The 15,563-nt window shown below is 33.8% G+C and overlaps 1 protein-coding gene across 1 annotated transcript in view; it reads left to right on the top strand.

Moving 5' to 3' along the window:
* Nucleotides 1–1,898: 1,898 nt before the first annotated feature.
* The window catches only part of LOC134665770 (NAD(P)H-hydrate epimerase), a 460,493-nt gene continuing 446,828 nt past the window's right edge, over nucleotides 1,899–15,563 (top strand). The window contains exon 1 of the mRNA XM_063522750.1: nucleotides 1,899–1,924. The gene's annotated coding sequence lies outside the window, so the exon portion shown is untranslated. The remainder of the gene's footprint in view (nucleotides 1,925–15,563) is intronic.

Genomic DNA, 15,563 nt, shown 5'->3' with positions numbered 1-15,563 from the left:
GTTTTTCTTTTAGTTGAACTTGAAACTTCGTAAATAAACACTACATTCGAAACAAGAAAAATAGTTTTAGCTTTTTGAAACATCTGAGGAGGTTAAAAGGGTGTTGACAGTTTGTAACGAGATTTATTATAGTGGGCGACTTGAAATTTCGTCAAAATGCATGTTAATATAATATAGTATGAAAGTAATTTCAGCGTTTTTAATAATTCAGTCACCATAATTTTATCATCGTCAATAGACGCGGCACACTTCCTAAGTTCCGGCTATGGGACGAGTTATTAAATATGATTCATTTATTCAGTATATATTGGTTCAGAGCGGGTTTGGGACACAACCTTGCCGAAAGCATATTTCTACATACCTCAAAAAAACTAAATAACTGTTTATTATGTATGAGCCTTGTCATGTGATGAAATTCAAATGAGCCAAAATATTTTTTTATGCGTTTGATGTCGTGCCCCAAAACGGGTGAAGATATAAACTTCTCTGGACGTATTTATTCAAGGCTTTTGATGAAAGGTAAACACAGCATTATTCTATACTTTTAAGAATAAGTATAATATTTTGTTTATTGACGTTGTGGAATATTATAAAATTTCTTAGGTACCGGCAAATGCCGATAATTTGTGCTTTCATTGCTTGTATTGTATGTGATTGTCAGTCACCTATCAGTGATCCAAATAAAAAGTAAACTATTAATTGCGAGAATTTGATAAATCAATCTATTTTTACCCAGTAGGTACCCACTCCCTGGCAATATCCGGGCATGAATTAATGACAAATTTTCAAAGGCTCGGCTCATTTTTCTAGCACACGCAGTCGATATGGTGAATTCTTAACAACACAAGGTGCTTCATCTTTCAATCTTAACTTAATAAATGACTTCTCGATCAGACTATCTACGTCCACAAGGAGCTACCTATATTTATAGTACCAAAAACCTATATTTATAGTACTTATAATTATTTAAGTTACACCTATATTGTTTACAATCTTAATTATGGTAGTTACCTAGTTACATATTGTAACATAATGATATCATTTTATTTTACCACTAAATTGTTTATGATTATGTTATGATGTACCTAAACAATATGGATATTTTAAAAACAATCGTTATGTTAGAATCTATGAACATTTTCAAAGTGTTAAAAAAATAACTTACAACGGAAACCTTCACATAAATCGGCGTCGGCGCCACGTCGTCGCAACCGCAACTAGGACGGGAAACGGGATATTCCCGCCCCGGGATTTATTTCGAATCCCGTAAAAGCCTGGGAGGTTCTGAACGGGCCTTGCGCCAAACGAGAATTCAATAGCAGAAGAAGACAATAAATATGTCACTAATTTGTCGACATGTTTGTGTCATTATTTTCTGACCAATTTTGTGATCATGTTTTTTGTGCTATTTCAAATTGAATTAGAATAGAATAGAAATACTTTATTTGGTGTAAAATATAAAACTTAACCTATAATACATTTTATTCTAATATATTCTAACACCAAAATGGATGCCACTCTGCATATATTATACCGATCGAAATTGGAAGATCATTATAACTTGACTGACCAACGGGAGTGTGATTGAAGGGGTTAAGGTAACAATCCAATTGCGACCGAACATTACAGCATCGGGAAACTATCGACGTCACCGTAATCCTTGATAAAATGAGTAACGAAGTTAAAGGTTCCAATCACAGCAGTAAAGTGACAACAATCCACTCAGTATAATACACGAGCACTCCCTATACCGAGTTTTCTAATTTTACAATGAATATATTCATTAATAAATAAAAATACTGTGTTGATGCTGAATAAGGTATCGGAAATGCTCAATGAATGACCCTTAAAATCCTGCTAAAAGACGTAATAAATGGTTTTTTTTTTCGTAGATATAATAAATTCCTCTTGCGTTAATGGGTAACTTGATAATGCATGCCATTGAAGATGCCTTCGGAAAGTTTTTTCTCAAGACACTGCCTCCCCTAAAGACGATTTCTATAATCCATTAAGTTGTCAAGGAAGATTGATAAAACGAGATAGCATTACGTGGGTGCATATCTAACTAAGGAGGGGTCACAAATCAAAGTTGCAAAAGTTTTCAAAAACAGTAGTTAGTAGGTATTTTTATTGCCCGCGCCGCGCGAAGTCGAAGATAACTATATAAATACCTAAACTATTTCTTTGTAAATAATAATATGGACATATACAGGAATCTACTCGTATTAAAATCACCAAAGCTAACCACGTGCTAAGTCACACTTCACGCCAGATAACATCTTTTTTTTTACAACTAGTTTTTCTCGACTTGATTGAAATAACAGCCAGATGTGAAACGACACTATACACTCAAATAATTTATAGAATAATACCCGTTATTAATAATTTCTTAGTGGATATTTATTGAGTGTATTAAGTAAAGTGAGTGAGTGAGTTAGTAAGTAAAGTGTAACCCCCTTATTCATAAACGTTTACTAAAGTTGACAAGCCGATAATAATCGTTTGTCCCTTTTCATCATACCAATTCGTCGGAAAGGGACAAACGATTATTATCGGCTTGTCAACTTTAGTACACGTTTATGAATAAGGGGGTAAGTAATTACCATCGGTGTACCTTATTACAAAAGGCATAATAGGTCCACCGATGGACAGTTAAGAGTGTGGGCGATGGTAGTTCTGAATCACTTTTGTGCGTTGTCGCTTTTTACATTATTTTTTTAGGTAACGTGTAAATTTTTTTTTTAAATACGTCGTATATTTTTCTATAATATCGATATAATTCGATATTTTTTGTTAAGTACCGTTAATACTTGATTTCCTAATATTATACTATACAGAACGTATCATTCTATAAGTAAACGATAATCTATATTGAGAAAAAACCGACTGCATTTGTCTTCAAATATGTATGTTGTGACACACACACCGAACCAAAAGTTCCGTTTTACACTTCAGCAGTAGGTTTTCTGTTATGACTAACGGCTGTTGACTAGCAATTTTTCAATTTCCATACGAAGAAAGGCTAGATTCAAAAACTTATCCATTTTCAATATAGGTAAGTTCTGACCGTACCGCTCGACATGCATATATATGTATAATGATTAATGTGTGTTTACCGCTACATTCAGAACTTAGCTTAGATTTATTTAAGGTGAAAAAATGAAAAGATGAAAAAATGATGATGATGAAAAAATAGGCACCATTTTTTCGTCATATGTAAAGTTTTTATATACATATTTATGTCTGTCAGAGATATAAAATAATATCCTACTCGGGTTGCTGGAAAAGTTAAAAAATGATGATAAAAACTGATAGGTGGCACATTACATTGTTTACTCCCCTAGTTCTTCAGAAAGTACAAACCACCTTCCACACTTCCTTCGTATTTGGACAAATTTTGAATTTGTACACATTGCTACTTCCTGTCATTTCTATATTATCCCTTAGATTTGAATCAGAATATAAGAAACTATTTCTATAAGAATTTCCATGCATGTCCCGCACTCGCAATATTTGAACGCGTTCCTTTCAAGTAATTTTTTGTCCGCTCCGTACATTTGTCAGTCGACAGGACACAACAGCCGAGCTCCTTCGCTGCATACAATCAGCTACGGAAGCAGACAACTTTTGAAAAATTTCCGCCATATCCTGCCTTTGTGAGTCAAAGAATAAGGAGAAATACATGTATTATTGTTGCGTTTGTAGAATAATTCGCATGGAGAGATAAATTCGTTTGATGAACTCAATGCGTTTTTTATATTTACATAGTACGGTTTTAGTTTACGTAACGGAACCGTTCGATGATGAGGTATGCGCTATGGGTAGGCAAGTATTAGTACTTTTCTATTTCATTATTAAAATTTTATGTTGTCCTGAAGTTTCTATTCATCAAAAAAAATATCCGGTTTTAAACTAATCCGTACTAAAATTGGTCCGTATTTGGCGGTACCCATTAAAAATAGCAATTCATGGAAGAATTTATACACGTACCTACTTGAGAAGTTTTCCTTCCTTTAAGTAAATTGAACTTAAATTTAAAAGTGTTAGGGACGACGTCGATATTCAAAATACTGGAAATAACAAAAGGACGCAAAAGGCCAATACTTTCGAAGTGACAAAAGTTTTACGTTGTGAAATGAAGTTTGTTATTTCGATTTGCATTTAAAATATCGCTTCTGCTATGAATGCTATGATCTACGGAATAGTAGGTTATTCGACTATTTCTTAAATTGTTGTTTAATTTCGTGTTTAAATGTTAGTTGCCAATCTACTGACACCAATCGAGATAGTCAACCAGGTATCACATGAAGCATGGCGCAGCCATAAATGTATGCCTATTGATAAACTAATATAAACAGGAGAAAGCATCTCGCTTGACTTATCATGGATCATGGGAGAAACTCATAATTATCATTGTGACACTACCCATCGTTATGAATATTCTAAAAAAAACTTTTGCTCATATTTTCCATATCCTCTATAGTCTATGTAAACGCTTTAAGTATTATATCAGAATTTAAATTAACTTTTGCTCCTTAGTGCAACCCTTGACACACTAGATAAATCACGACACACATATTTCATCAGGAGCGTTTTAGTGAATTCATTTGATAATAACTCCTGTTGTGTAGTGTCGAGTCTTAGTTCCCCATCTTAGCATCGTCATTTCCCTCTCCGGGTAGTGTCACTCGTCGCCGCGGGGAGTGGAGTGCTCCTGATGTTTCCATTTTTCACTTACTTACTCGCTCAAAAACTATTTCACCTCAATAACGTTAATGCTATCTAGCTGGCTCTTATACGAGTACATCACCTATTGCTACTGATTTACAATTATTTGATGAATTTTAATAAGAATCATCTTATAATCTACTTTCATACTGTCTTGTTGTGATGTAGCCACCGGCTTATGAAATGAATGCCGAATGAAACGAATGTGAAATGAATCCTATTTATAGTTTCGAAACTAATCGGGTTAGTAAACATTCCCCGATCAAAATACTTTGACTTGACCGTAATTTAAGGCAATAAGGCACTTACTTAATGAGTTAATAACTGTTGCGTCTCCTTGGAATGATCCTGGCCTCGAGAAAAGTCAACACATCGCCGGCTTTCTCGATGATAAAAACACTGTTAATCTTTTAGGCACAGACCCGTTAGTATTCGCAAATAAGACGAAGTAAAATTTTACACAAATACACAACACAAAATAATAATACTAAATTATTTACAACAGCATGTCTACGGGGAATACTTAGGAGAAAACTGACATGTTTTTTCAAATCACACTGGCAGATTCGATGACTTATGACGCCATGTTTTTCCTTTTCACCTCTGACCGGTAGCCAGTTATCTTTGAGTTTTAGATAACGTACTTTAATGAACTCCTTCCCTTCCTTCTTCCTTTATAAACTTCTGGAGGTCAATTGTAATATAGTCGCACCAAACAAAGTCTGCAGCGGATTTGATAGCCCACGCAGTGTAAGTGTTATGTATACGTCATAATTTCATAGAAGTTTGAGGTTTAAAATGACACTTGCACTGCGTGGGCTATCAAAATCGCTGCAGACTTTTTACGGTCTGACTATATAACAATTTCTTATGGTTTTGATACGACCTTGACGATCAACTTGAGGATTTCATGCACGTCTTTCACTTCATTTTGCAAGCACCAATCAGCGGGAGCGGCTTCCAAGGCTATCAAAATAAAAGGCTTGCTACACGGTCGCCGACAAGTCCCCAGACCGCGTGGCCTTGGCCGGTCCAGGACCGTGTAGACAGTTGTTACCAACAAAATTTGACCAAAACTGACCAAGGACAGACCAAGGTCAGACGGTTAGAAGGCTTGTCGGCGACCGTGTAGCAAGCCTTTAAGATTAAAACCGTATCAAGTTGTTAATCTGAATCTGTACGGATATGATTCATGTCTACGTGACATTGTGATAAAACGGTATCCGTCACTTTCAATCGCGCTCTGTTAATAAGTGACGGATGTTTGGTCACGTGGATAAAGCCACCCATTAATAGGCCTGCGTTACTTTTACAATTATTCGATATTTGTATTAAGTTTTAGAATACCAAGATGCCTCAATATCCATTCATTTCCACCCCTTTTCATTAAAAAATTGAATATTTCCCTAACCACTTCATTTAAAAGTTAATGTGTGCCATTATTTGATGCTTTGATCATCTTTGTGCGGTACCCCAAAGAAACGGGGGTTCCGTACATATTCCGTTACCGGGGTGCACATCATTATTGTTCTATGCGAACTCTAATTGTGCTCGTATCAATTTGCAAGCAATTTCCACCGGCAATAGAGGCAGATGTATCGCTTATTTTCACCGCGGTGGTTGGTTGTAAAGCAAATTGTTCTTGATGCTCCCTTTATATTTGTGAGTTGATACGACACATTATACTTAACAGTTGTTGTTTAACCACTCGTGCTATTATTGATACCCGTACAAGCGAAAGATTTCAAAATTTAACCACGAGCGTAACGAACGAGTTAAAAACAAAATTTGCCCCCGAATGAAACACAAAATTTTTCACCACACCAACCCGAAGAATATATTAACTGTAAGATATCAAACAAAAATAAACCAAGTCAAATCTAAATTAATGTCATTAAATATTTATCATTCAAAATCATCATTTAAAAGTCAATTCAACCATGCCTTCAACAAAGTCGATGCTGAGAAAAACTATAAACGCCATTTTCAGATAATAATACTGTAATGTTCCAAATGAATGGCCATTTCTCCAGTTGTGTTTATAGTAGCTACTCTCCCAGCCACAAAAAGTAAAAACCCCTCTACGAAGTCACGCGCCAAATCAGTACCCGCAACAATCTGTACCAACTTTTCCGATGCATCATATTTAGCTGCGATCAATCAGTCTGCCATCGGCCATTACTCAATTAGCCTTGTGATGGATCAGGGGACATCGTACGTTGTACGACATATTCTATGTACCATAGACGTGCGTGCACCGAGCCTAAAAGCGCTTGGAAATGCTATGTAACATGTCTGAGTAAAGTGTCCTGTATATTGTATATAATATTAGTACCGCCTAATTTAGAGCAATACCTAAAGCGTCTCGATGAAGTTAGCAATTAAAACTGAAATGTTAAAAACTAATTGTGTCGCAAAGACGAGACGTGAAGCAAAGTTAACGCCGCAAAAGTTACGAGATCTCTTGTTTGCACACACGATAGAATCGGATGAAGTTTGTTGGCAAAAACTTTGATAGTTACAGTTGTCACCGGCTGCTAGGTGTGCTTGAAACACTGGACTGAAAATCGTTCACTGCTTCTCTTTCTCTGTATACAGTAGCAGTTGTTGAGTGAAAGAGAGAAAACGAAGGAAAGTATAAATTGTCAGCTAGAATTTATCTAGAGGTACAAATATTGGATCATGGGGAAAGGTGGAATATTGCCCCAATTTGGGAGAAGCACGCGCGTCGCCTCGAGATAGAATTGTTGTACATAATTATTTTATTATGACTGGAAAAGTCTTTGTTCACTTTTAAAATGGCGTAGCTAAACTGGGGTGTGGCTGGGGGTAAATAAAAATGTCAACGTCAAGCTTATGGGCATATACTTAAACAAGTAATTCTTTATTTGGTTTGAAAAACACCACTGGGCATCAATATAATCTGCGTAGCTACCCCTGCTGTTAATTGTACAATGCAAATTTGTACAATAGCCAAATTTTCTGGTGGTATTTTATATAGGTATACATACATATCAGGGATGTTACGGAGCTCCGTTTCCGTTAAGATGGAACTTCCGTTTGGTATTACACATCCGTTTCTGTTCCGGTTCCGTTACTTTTGAAACAGAAGTATATTGGTTGTCAATGCTTAGCGCGGCAGCGGGACATGAGCAGTGTCCATCAAAAACAAACAGGTTTATACCAGTCATTCGCTCATCGCCCCGCTTGTCACATGCTGCACTAATTTGTTGTTTGGGGGACACAACACCGCGGACTATAACTTCTCGTCTACCTATCTATCACTCAGGTTCTATTTTAGTTCCTGTTCCATTTTCGGTTCCGTTTCTGGTTCCGCTTCCGTTTCCGATTCCGTTAAACGAACCTGAAAACATCAGTTTCCGTTTTCGGTTCCGATAAAACCACATCCGTTACATCCCTGATACTTATATACAATTGTCATATTTGTCAAAAATATAGGAGTCGTTATTACGACACCAATAAAAATTTCATGGATTCCAGACATTTTATTGTCTACGTCCGCATATCGAATAACTTGTTTTAGTGTTATTGGCATCCGTGTAGTTTTATGGCCACTTGAAATCTAATAACGATATCATTGGCGTGTTAAGAGCAATCTACTAGGGAATCTACGAATCTAAGTAGGTAACTAAAATATCGTATATTATGCTCTGGCTAGCTTTTTCCACTAACAAAGTTGGGTTGCCAGAATTATAAACCTTAATCCAAGGTAGTCATAACTACAGAATGGTAACATAAATTGTAACTTTTCATAGCTTTTCCTTTCGCATCCAGTACCTATTTAATCTATCAACTGGCGTTTAAACTACCACCTATATGTATAACTTCTTTAAGTTCTTTCTAAATAAAATAACTACGACAATATGAAGACTTATTTACTACCTATAAAACTATATTAAATCGTGTTTTATTTAATGATTGTGTTTCTAAACACCTACATATAGCGATCCAAAAGACTACCACCTTTTAGCTCTTTATTGGGGCGCGCCTCATCTTTTGGCGCCTAAAACGCTAAAAGCCTATTTTACTAATTAAATAGAAATAGGCTTCTAGCCTATTAGGCGTCAAGAGATGAGGCGAGCCCTAAAAAAAGAGCTAAAAGGCTCGAGTCTTTCAGATCACTACCTACATAGGTACTTTCTGTGCTTTCCCAAACGATCATTGTAATATTTAAGTTCCCCAAACATGGAATTTTATTTTATACTGTTTGTACGATTCATAAAATCTGATTAAATTTCGTTACATTCTTGTGACTTAAAAGATTTTTACGACCACAACGGCTCAAAAGTTTAATGATTCAACTACTATACTTTTAAAGGCATAGAAGATTTAATAGTTAAAAGCAGTACTTAAAGTACCTACCGATTATTGTGGAAGTGGAAGAGCCAAACATAAATAATTCAATATACAAGTTTTTAATACGTAACACGTAACCTTGAATTGTAACTATGCATAGTTAAAAACATAATGTTTTCTTGTAGGTAAAAATTATGAAACGTTATTGTTAATATAAGCTTGAGGTCAATCGACGTTATTCGATCAGACCAAATACGCCTTCTTTAGAATTATTACAAGAATATCGTAAGTGTAAAGGCAGTTTGTACCTAAGGTGAACTTCTTCAATAAATTGTTGCCCACCTTACATATATACATCCTTGTTAAAATTGCTACTAATCCTATCCATTCACTAGGAAGTTTTTAAAAAGCGCGTCTACTTGTTTGCGTAAGTTGTGTAACTGCTTTAGCTATACTGTGGCTGCAACATCACAGTTTCAACCCCGGGGACTTAAACCGCTAAACCTCATAATTCAATTACTGTAACCCAGAAATAACAAGGAATGCGACAAATTTTCTTACTTAATTGAATTAAAGACTGAACTATTTTATGTTTTGTATACATTGTAGCGTCAATAAAAATATACGACTATAAAGTAAAACCTAAGCTAAAGCCCTTCTTGCGTGTGTGCGTGTATAGTTTGCTAGTAGTGTTAATATAAGATGTCTCTTGATTAAACTTGACATAATATGTAATGCGTGATTTTCAGTTAGATTTATTTCCTACTGTACCTTAACCCAATATTAGCTAATCTACTTTAATAAAACTCATCCAGAATTAATTATAAATAAATAAAAATAAATAAATTTGGCCATGTGATCGTCTAGTGAAATTAATACGTTGTGAACCTTAGTACCCTTCGTCTTTTATGTGCAGACTGATTAGATTTGGATTTAAAATACTACCCCTAAAATACCCTATGTAATTGTAAATATTTCTACTGTATTTCTATATTATAACACTATCATATGAAAAAAATTAAATACTAAATTATATTTTTTTAGAATTTATCTTCTACCGAGCCCTACCGTGACCAGTTACCATGAACAGTAGTGTAAGCCCTTGTTGTTTGTAATTATATTTTCCTTTTATATCCATTCGCTAATCTAGCTAGCTAAAGGAAAATATGCATATGTAAATGTTGCAAAAATTAATACGTACAAACATACTTTATCTACTGTCACGCCTCGGATGAAGTCGGGTCTCTAAACTAAATAATACCTATTTTATTTTGTTTTGTTTTTAATAGGTATTCCTAAACACTATGTAATATTTACTTTTATCTGCGTTTCGGAACCTATTTTCAGACAAGAAGAAACGCCAAGAAACTTATCTGAATATACTATAAATGTATGGAATACTGAAGCGATCGTCTAATAAACATGACTTTTTAACCCTTAGATACCCAATATAGAAAAGCTCAAATTGTCACTAGTGAACTGCTTCGCCTGTCACTAGCTCCCTATAACAAAATTATTTAGTATGTCCTCAAATAACTTTGTTCCCCTATCTCACCAAATATAAAAATGTATTACCTTTAAATCATATTTAATATACGAGCCTCAGTAACCCATCCATATGCTACTAAAACTAGACTTTAATTTATTCTGTATTTTAAAACAACTAACTCTCTAATGATTTTAACACTGTATGTAACCAAAATACATGTGAAAGAATAAATAATAATAAAGAAAGAAATAATAATTAACCCTAACACCCAAATAATGACTCTACCCTAACTCTACCCCAATTTCACCTATTCTAATGTGTAAGACTAGAAGCGAACCTCTAGTATTACAGGGGGGGAAGCGTGTGAGAGGGACCCTAATTTAAGCTGTAAACGTTCGGCCGACAAAACCGAGGTATTGCAAACCCTAGTGTCTGTGTAATTTGCCTCCCTCCGCAGTATAGGCCGTAGCCAAGGGTACTGACGAATAAGGCGCCCTATTCCAAATATAATATGTGAATATATAAATATATATAACAAGACCACGCTTCTTCAATTACCAACAGATTTCAGTGAGTAAAGATTACTCTTAATAATCCACACGTGAGATCCTCACATCCCTCTGTCAGACCTTGAAGATAACGTAAGAGGTATAATCGTCACCTGTGTAGGTAAAAAGGTTGACGCCAGGCCCCTCTCGCGACCTGGACCTAACACTCTACTGGATTCCCGGAAAAGCCTGCTTATCACCGCTAGGTTAGGCGTTTTCGGTTGATTGACCGTGCAATCAGACACTAATCTGGCTCTAAAACACAAAAACACCAAAACACACGTAAGTATTTACACTGAACTAGCAATTGAACAGTCTGACAAAAAGCAGCATAGTAGCTACGTAATGTCAAACATTCAACCGTAAAAATAACACCTTTGTTTTAACGTCTACGGGCGAGCCAGAGATCGTGACAATCCGACGGACAAAAATAGAATCAACCGTTCCCAGCTTGGCGTGGGGGTATTTATAACCATAAAAGACATTAACGAAACGCGTTTGACGCATTTGACGCGTTAGGCGCACTTCAAAATAAAAACTTTGTTATTTATTTCCTTTAAACTCGAGTTCCAATCTTGAGTAGTTTTAGCAAAGAGATGTGAATCCCATAAGACAAGCAAAGTCAAAAGAAACCCCTTGCCTCGGAAATCAAGACAAAGCCACTCTCTAACAGATGGCGCCACTCTCTTGATATTCAACAATTCTAATGCACATCACTGTAAAAAAACATGGATCAAAACACATGGCGTTCCAAAATTAATAAAAATCATTTATGTCTATATGTAAATATATATGTTTTATTGATATTTTTATACATTTTCATCTTTAGTTTCAATACTGCGTCAACAGATGGCAGCATAATCTTCGTGACTACAAAATTCACCGACAGTAATTCTCTATACACATTCCATTCTCTTTGGATTCAGCGAATCAGTTTTTCTGATTAATGGCCCACTACAAACTTGACTCAGTTAAGTTTTTGTTTGTTGTTTCGAATTTCTCGTGAGAATGTTTTGCTGTTATTTAAAATTAATTTACTGAATGCATATATTATAGTTACTTACATGTATTTATTTTAATTAACATTTGTATATAATAATTGAGGTTTTAAAGTTTATGAAAATAATATAGATCGATTGATCAGCTGTGTCAATCATTATTTATGTTAACTAGATCAGCTAGTGCGTCTAGTTACAGTCGCCCCCTCGAGAATTTGCAATGTATGCGTATACACATACATGTAGAATTCTCGGACCCTATTCCAATAAAAAAATGAAAATTATATCCTTAATTTGTTGGTATTATCCCCTTTTTCCCTCCCTTGTATACTAAACGTGTGGTGTATGATGTGTGTTTAAACCAATACTCATTGATTGTGATTGATCCAATATGAAACCCAGATCATTGAATTTTAATAATGTGTTATGATTATCTTTTCGTCACGATTTTCCTGCCGGTCTAGGGTATTGGGTCGTGAATCCAATAAACTCTAGTAGCTCGGTTTTATGGTTTCATCCTAGTCTATGGATCTTTCTATCCGGCGACTTAACCACATTGTCCGGTTAATAAATGAACCAATAAAACCTCCCCTCACAAAGTAGAAAAATCATTTGATATAAGTACTAGGATACTCATACTTCATTAATCAAAATTCAATCCAAATTCCATTACCAAATCACCCCTGCCAATCAAGTTTTCTTGGAAAATGTCACATACATGAACAAGATATTTGACTTCAGACTTACTCCCATATTAATAATAAAGTGTTAATGAAACCTAAAAATACCATGATAATATCCTGATACTTGTATCAAAATATTACCTTCACAAACATAACATAGATTTAAATCAAAACTACTATGTAATGTTTGTAAATAAATCCCATTGAAAATCTTTAAAAAGAAAAACATACAAAAACATTTAATTTATAAATACCTACACTACTGTAAACACTTCATCATTATAATATATGAAAATAAGTCCTACTTGTAGACATTGTAATACAACTATCTATCTTTCTATTTAAAACAAAAATAATTACTTAAAACCATTTTTTATACAAAACCATATCTCAAATAACTCGATAAAATATATTTAAAAATAATGCTTCAATAACTCTTTTCGCATATAATAATGTGATAATGCATGTTCATTGACATGTCATCATCGTGTTTTGATATCAAAGATCTTATTCACGATGAGGTGTGTAATTAGTCATGATCTTAGCTTCTTGTGGAGTGTATAGTCAACAAAAACTACCCATTGAAATGGGTCGAATCGTCATACGATTTTAGCCTACTGATAAGAATTTGTTGACTATTTTGTGTATTATTCGCAACAAAATACCAACAAATCCAGGTTGATTGCAATCTAACATTTGTCTAACCGTAAAAATCATTCTTACAAAATAAACAAAATTTCACACACTTCTTGCAAAATTAACAAATGTCCATCTATCTATTATTATAATTAAATCAGTTAATAATCTTTCATTGCCTTTCAATTGCCAGTTCATTCAACTCTTACTAGGCCCTTTCTACAGATAGCCAACGTCAATGATTTGCAATCATAATAAAATGTACCAAATAAACCTTAAATTTTTATGAAACATAAAAACAATGTTTCTGACATAACCCCAATCTCCCTCCTATTTAATAATAATAATACTAAACAGAATTTGTTTTTGCAAAATTATTTATTTTAAAGTTAAAAAAAAAACAATTGAAATAACGTTAATACTATCTTAGTTAACGTTTCGTTTTATATCTTACTATGGTAATACAATAACTCATTATTTTATTATGGCAACCCCGCAAAGATGCGTCTCGGAAATGATAATAGGGAGATGCGTCGCATAACTGTCCGTTGTCATTGACCAGTTTTGAATTTTACCCGATGTAGTGAAGTTGAGTGCTATTGTGAAGTGTAATGCCATAGTGTATTTTGCTGTTGAACAAATAATTGGTAAGTTTGAATGTTTTTCTTACTTTTTAATTCTATATCTTATCTAATTATTTATTTATACAAATTAACTCGTTAAATTTGTACATTTATGCCAATGTTTCTGTATGATATATTCCACGTGTATTATTTTATCACCAATTCTCGCATAAATTATTTATTATTATATATAATATTATTTTTAAAGTAATAACTTCAAATATAGATTTTCCTCTTGTTATATGCAGAGTAAGATAAATATTTAATTTCATGTATTTAATATATAGTTTTCATATTTTATGATAATGTAACAAATTTCAGATTAAAGTATTTATGTTATATTCAAAAATACCATTGTTTTCATATTTTATATAGCCTATTTCTAAACATGTTATTATTTTGTACATTTACACTATAAATACTAGAGATGCTACAAATATTTGCAATTATTCGGCATTCTACCTAGTCGACCACCTTTGCTGAATAATTAGTATTCAATCTAAATCACTATTCATTATATATTTATTCAATATGTATTGTGTGTAGTTTTACTATCTAAATTAATTAAATAACACTTTATCTCTAACTTTGTACTCAAAACACCACGCATTTCAACAGCAGGTAAAAAACCCCTCGAACCATGGCTGATTTTTTTTACTACAAACTCCAACATGTGCATTCAATATGACCCTTCCTTGTAATTCTATTGTCTTAAACGGTCCTTTGTTTATACGATCGATAGATTCGATTTCAACTTTCTAAATTTTATGACCTCAACATGTTTTCATGACAGTGTTTAATGATATTTACTTAAATCCAAGTTTAAATATTGTAAACGATTCAATTTCAATTAATTTGTTTGCTAGCAACATCATTGGTGAATACTATAAGTACTTCCCTTGCTTTGTCTATGGTGTCCACAGTGGCGCCCCCTGGCACAAACCATAGGTTACAAATTGTCAATTGGTTATACGCAACGAAAAACCCTCATTTGAAGTGTTAGCTTGTGTTTGTGAAGTGTACACTATTAAAAATGCAACTTAAAAAAATTGACTATAAGATATTGCAATTTCCAATAATTTGGGACATCAACAATTTATATCATGGTGATGAATTTCTGACCGAGCTTGCCCGTCTAGATCTTTTAATACTGTGTATGAATGACGAACCTCATTATAATTTTGAAATGTTAAACAAGAAAATCAGGAATTTCAAGGATCGTCTCCGCAGATTAAGGGTATATAATTATATTATTATTTACATAATTATTATATTATATCAATGTTTTGGCAAATATTTTATTTTAATAATTTGTAAATTTTTATCACAATACTATTTAACGCTAAAACAAAATATTTCTTGTTATAGAAAAAATTAGTAGCCAACGGACAACAATTCAGATATGTTATACAAATAATTCAAGCAGCTCCGGGGTCTCCACACCACGCTGTTATTAATGTTGAAGTATGTATGATTAAGAAATCAATAATGTTATTGTTGTACATATAAACATGTTTATTGCATTTAACTATGTTTATTTA

Source organism: Cydia fagiglandana, chromosome 7, assembly GCF_963556715.1.
Source record: "Cydia fagiglandana chromosome 7, ilCydFagi1.1, whole genome shotgun sequence".
In the NCBI taxonomy this organism is placed as follows: domain Eukaryota; kingdom Metazoa; phylum Arthropoda; class Insecta; order Lepidoptera; family Tortricidae; genus Cydia; species Cydia fagiglandana.
The sequence above is the reverse complement of the archived record's forward strand: the minus strand, read 5'-3'. Positions and strand labels throughout refer to the sequence as shown.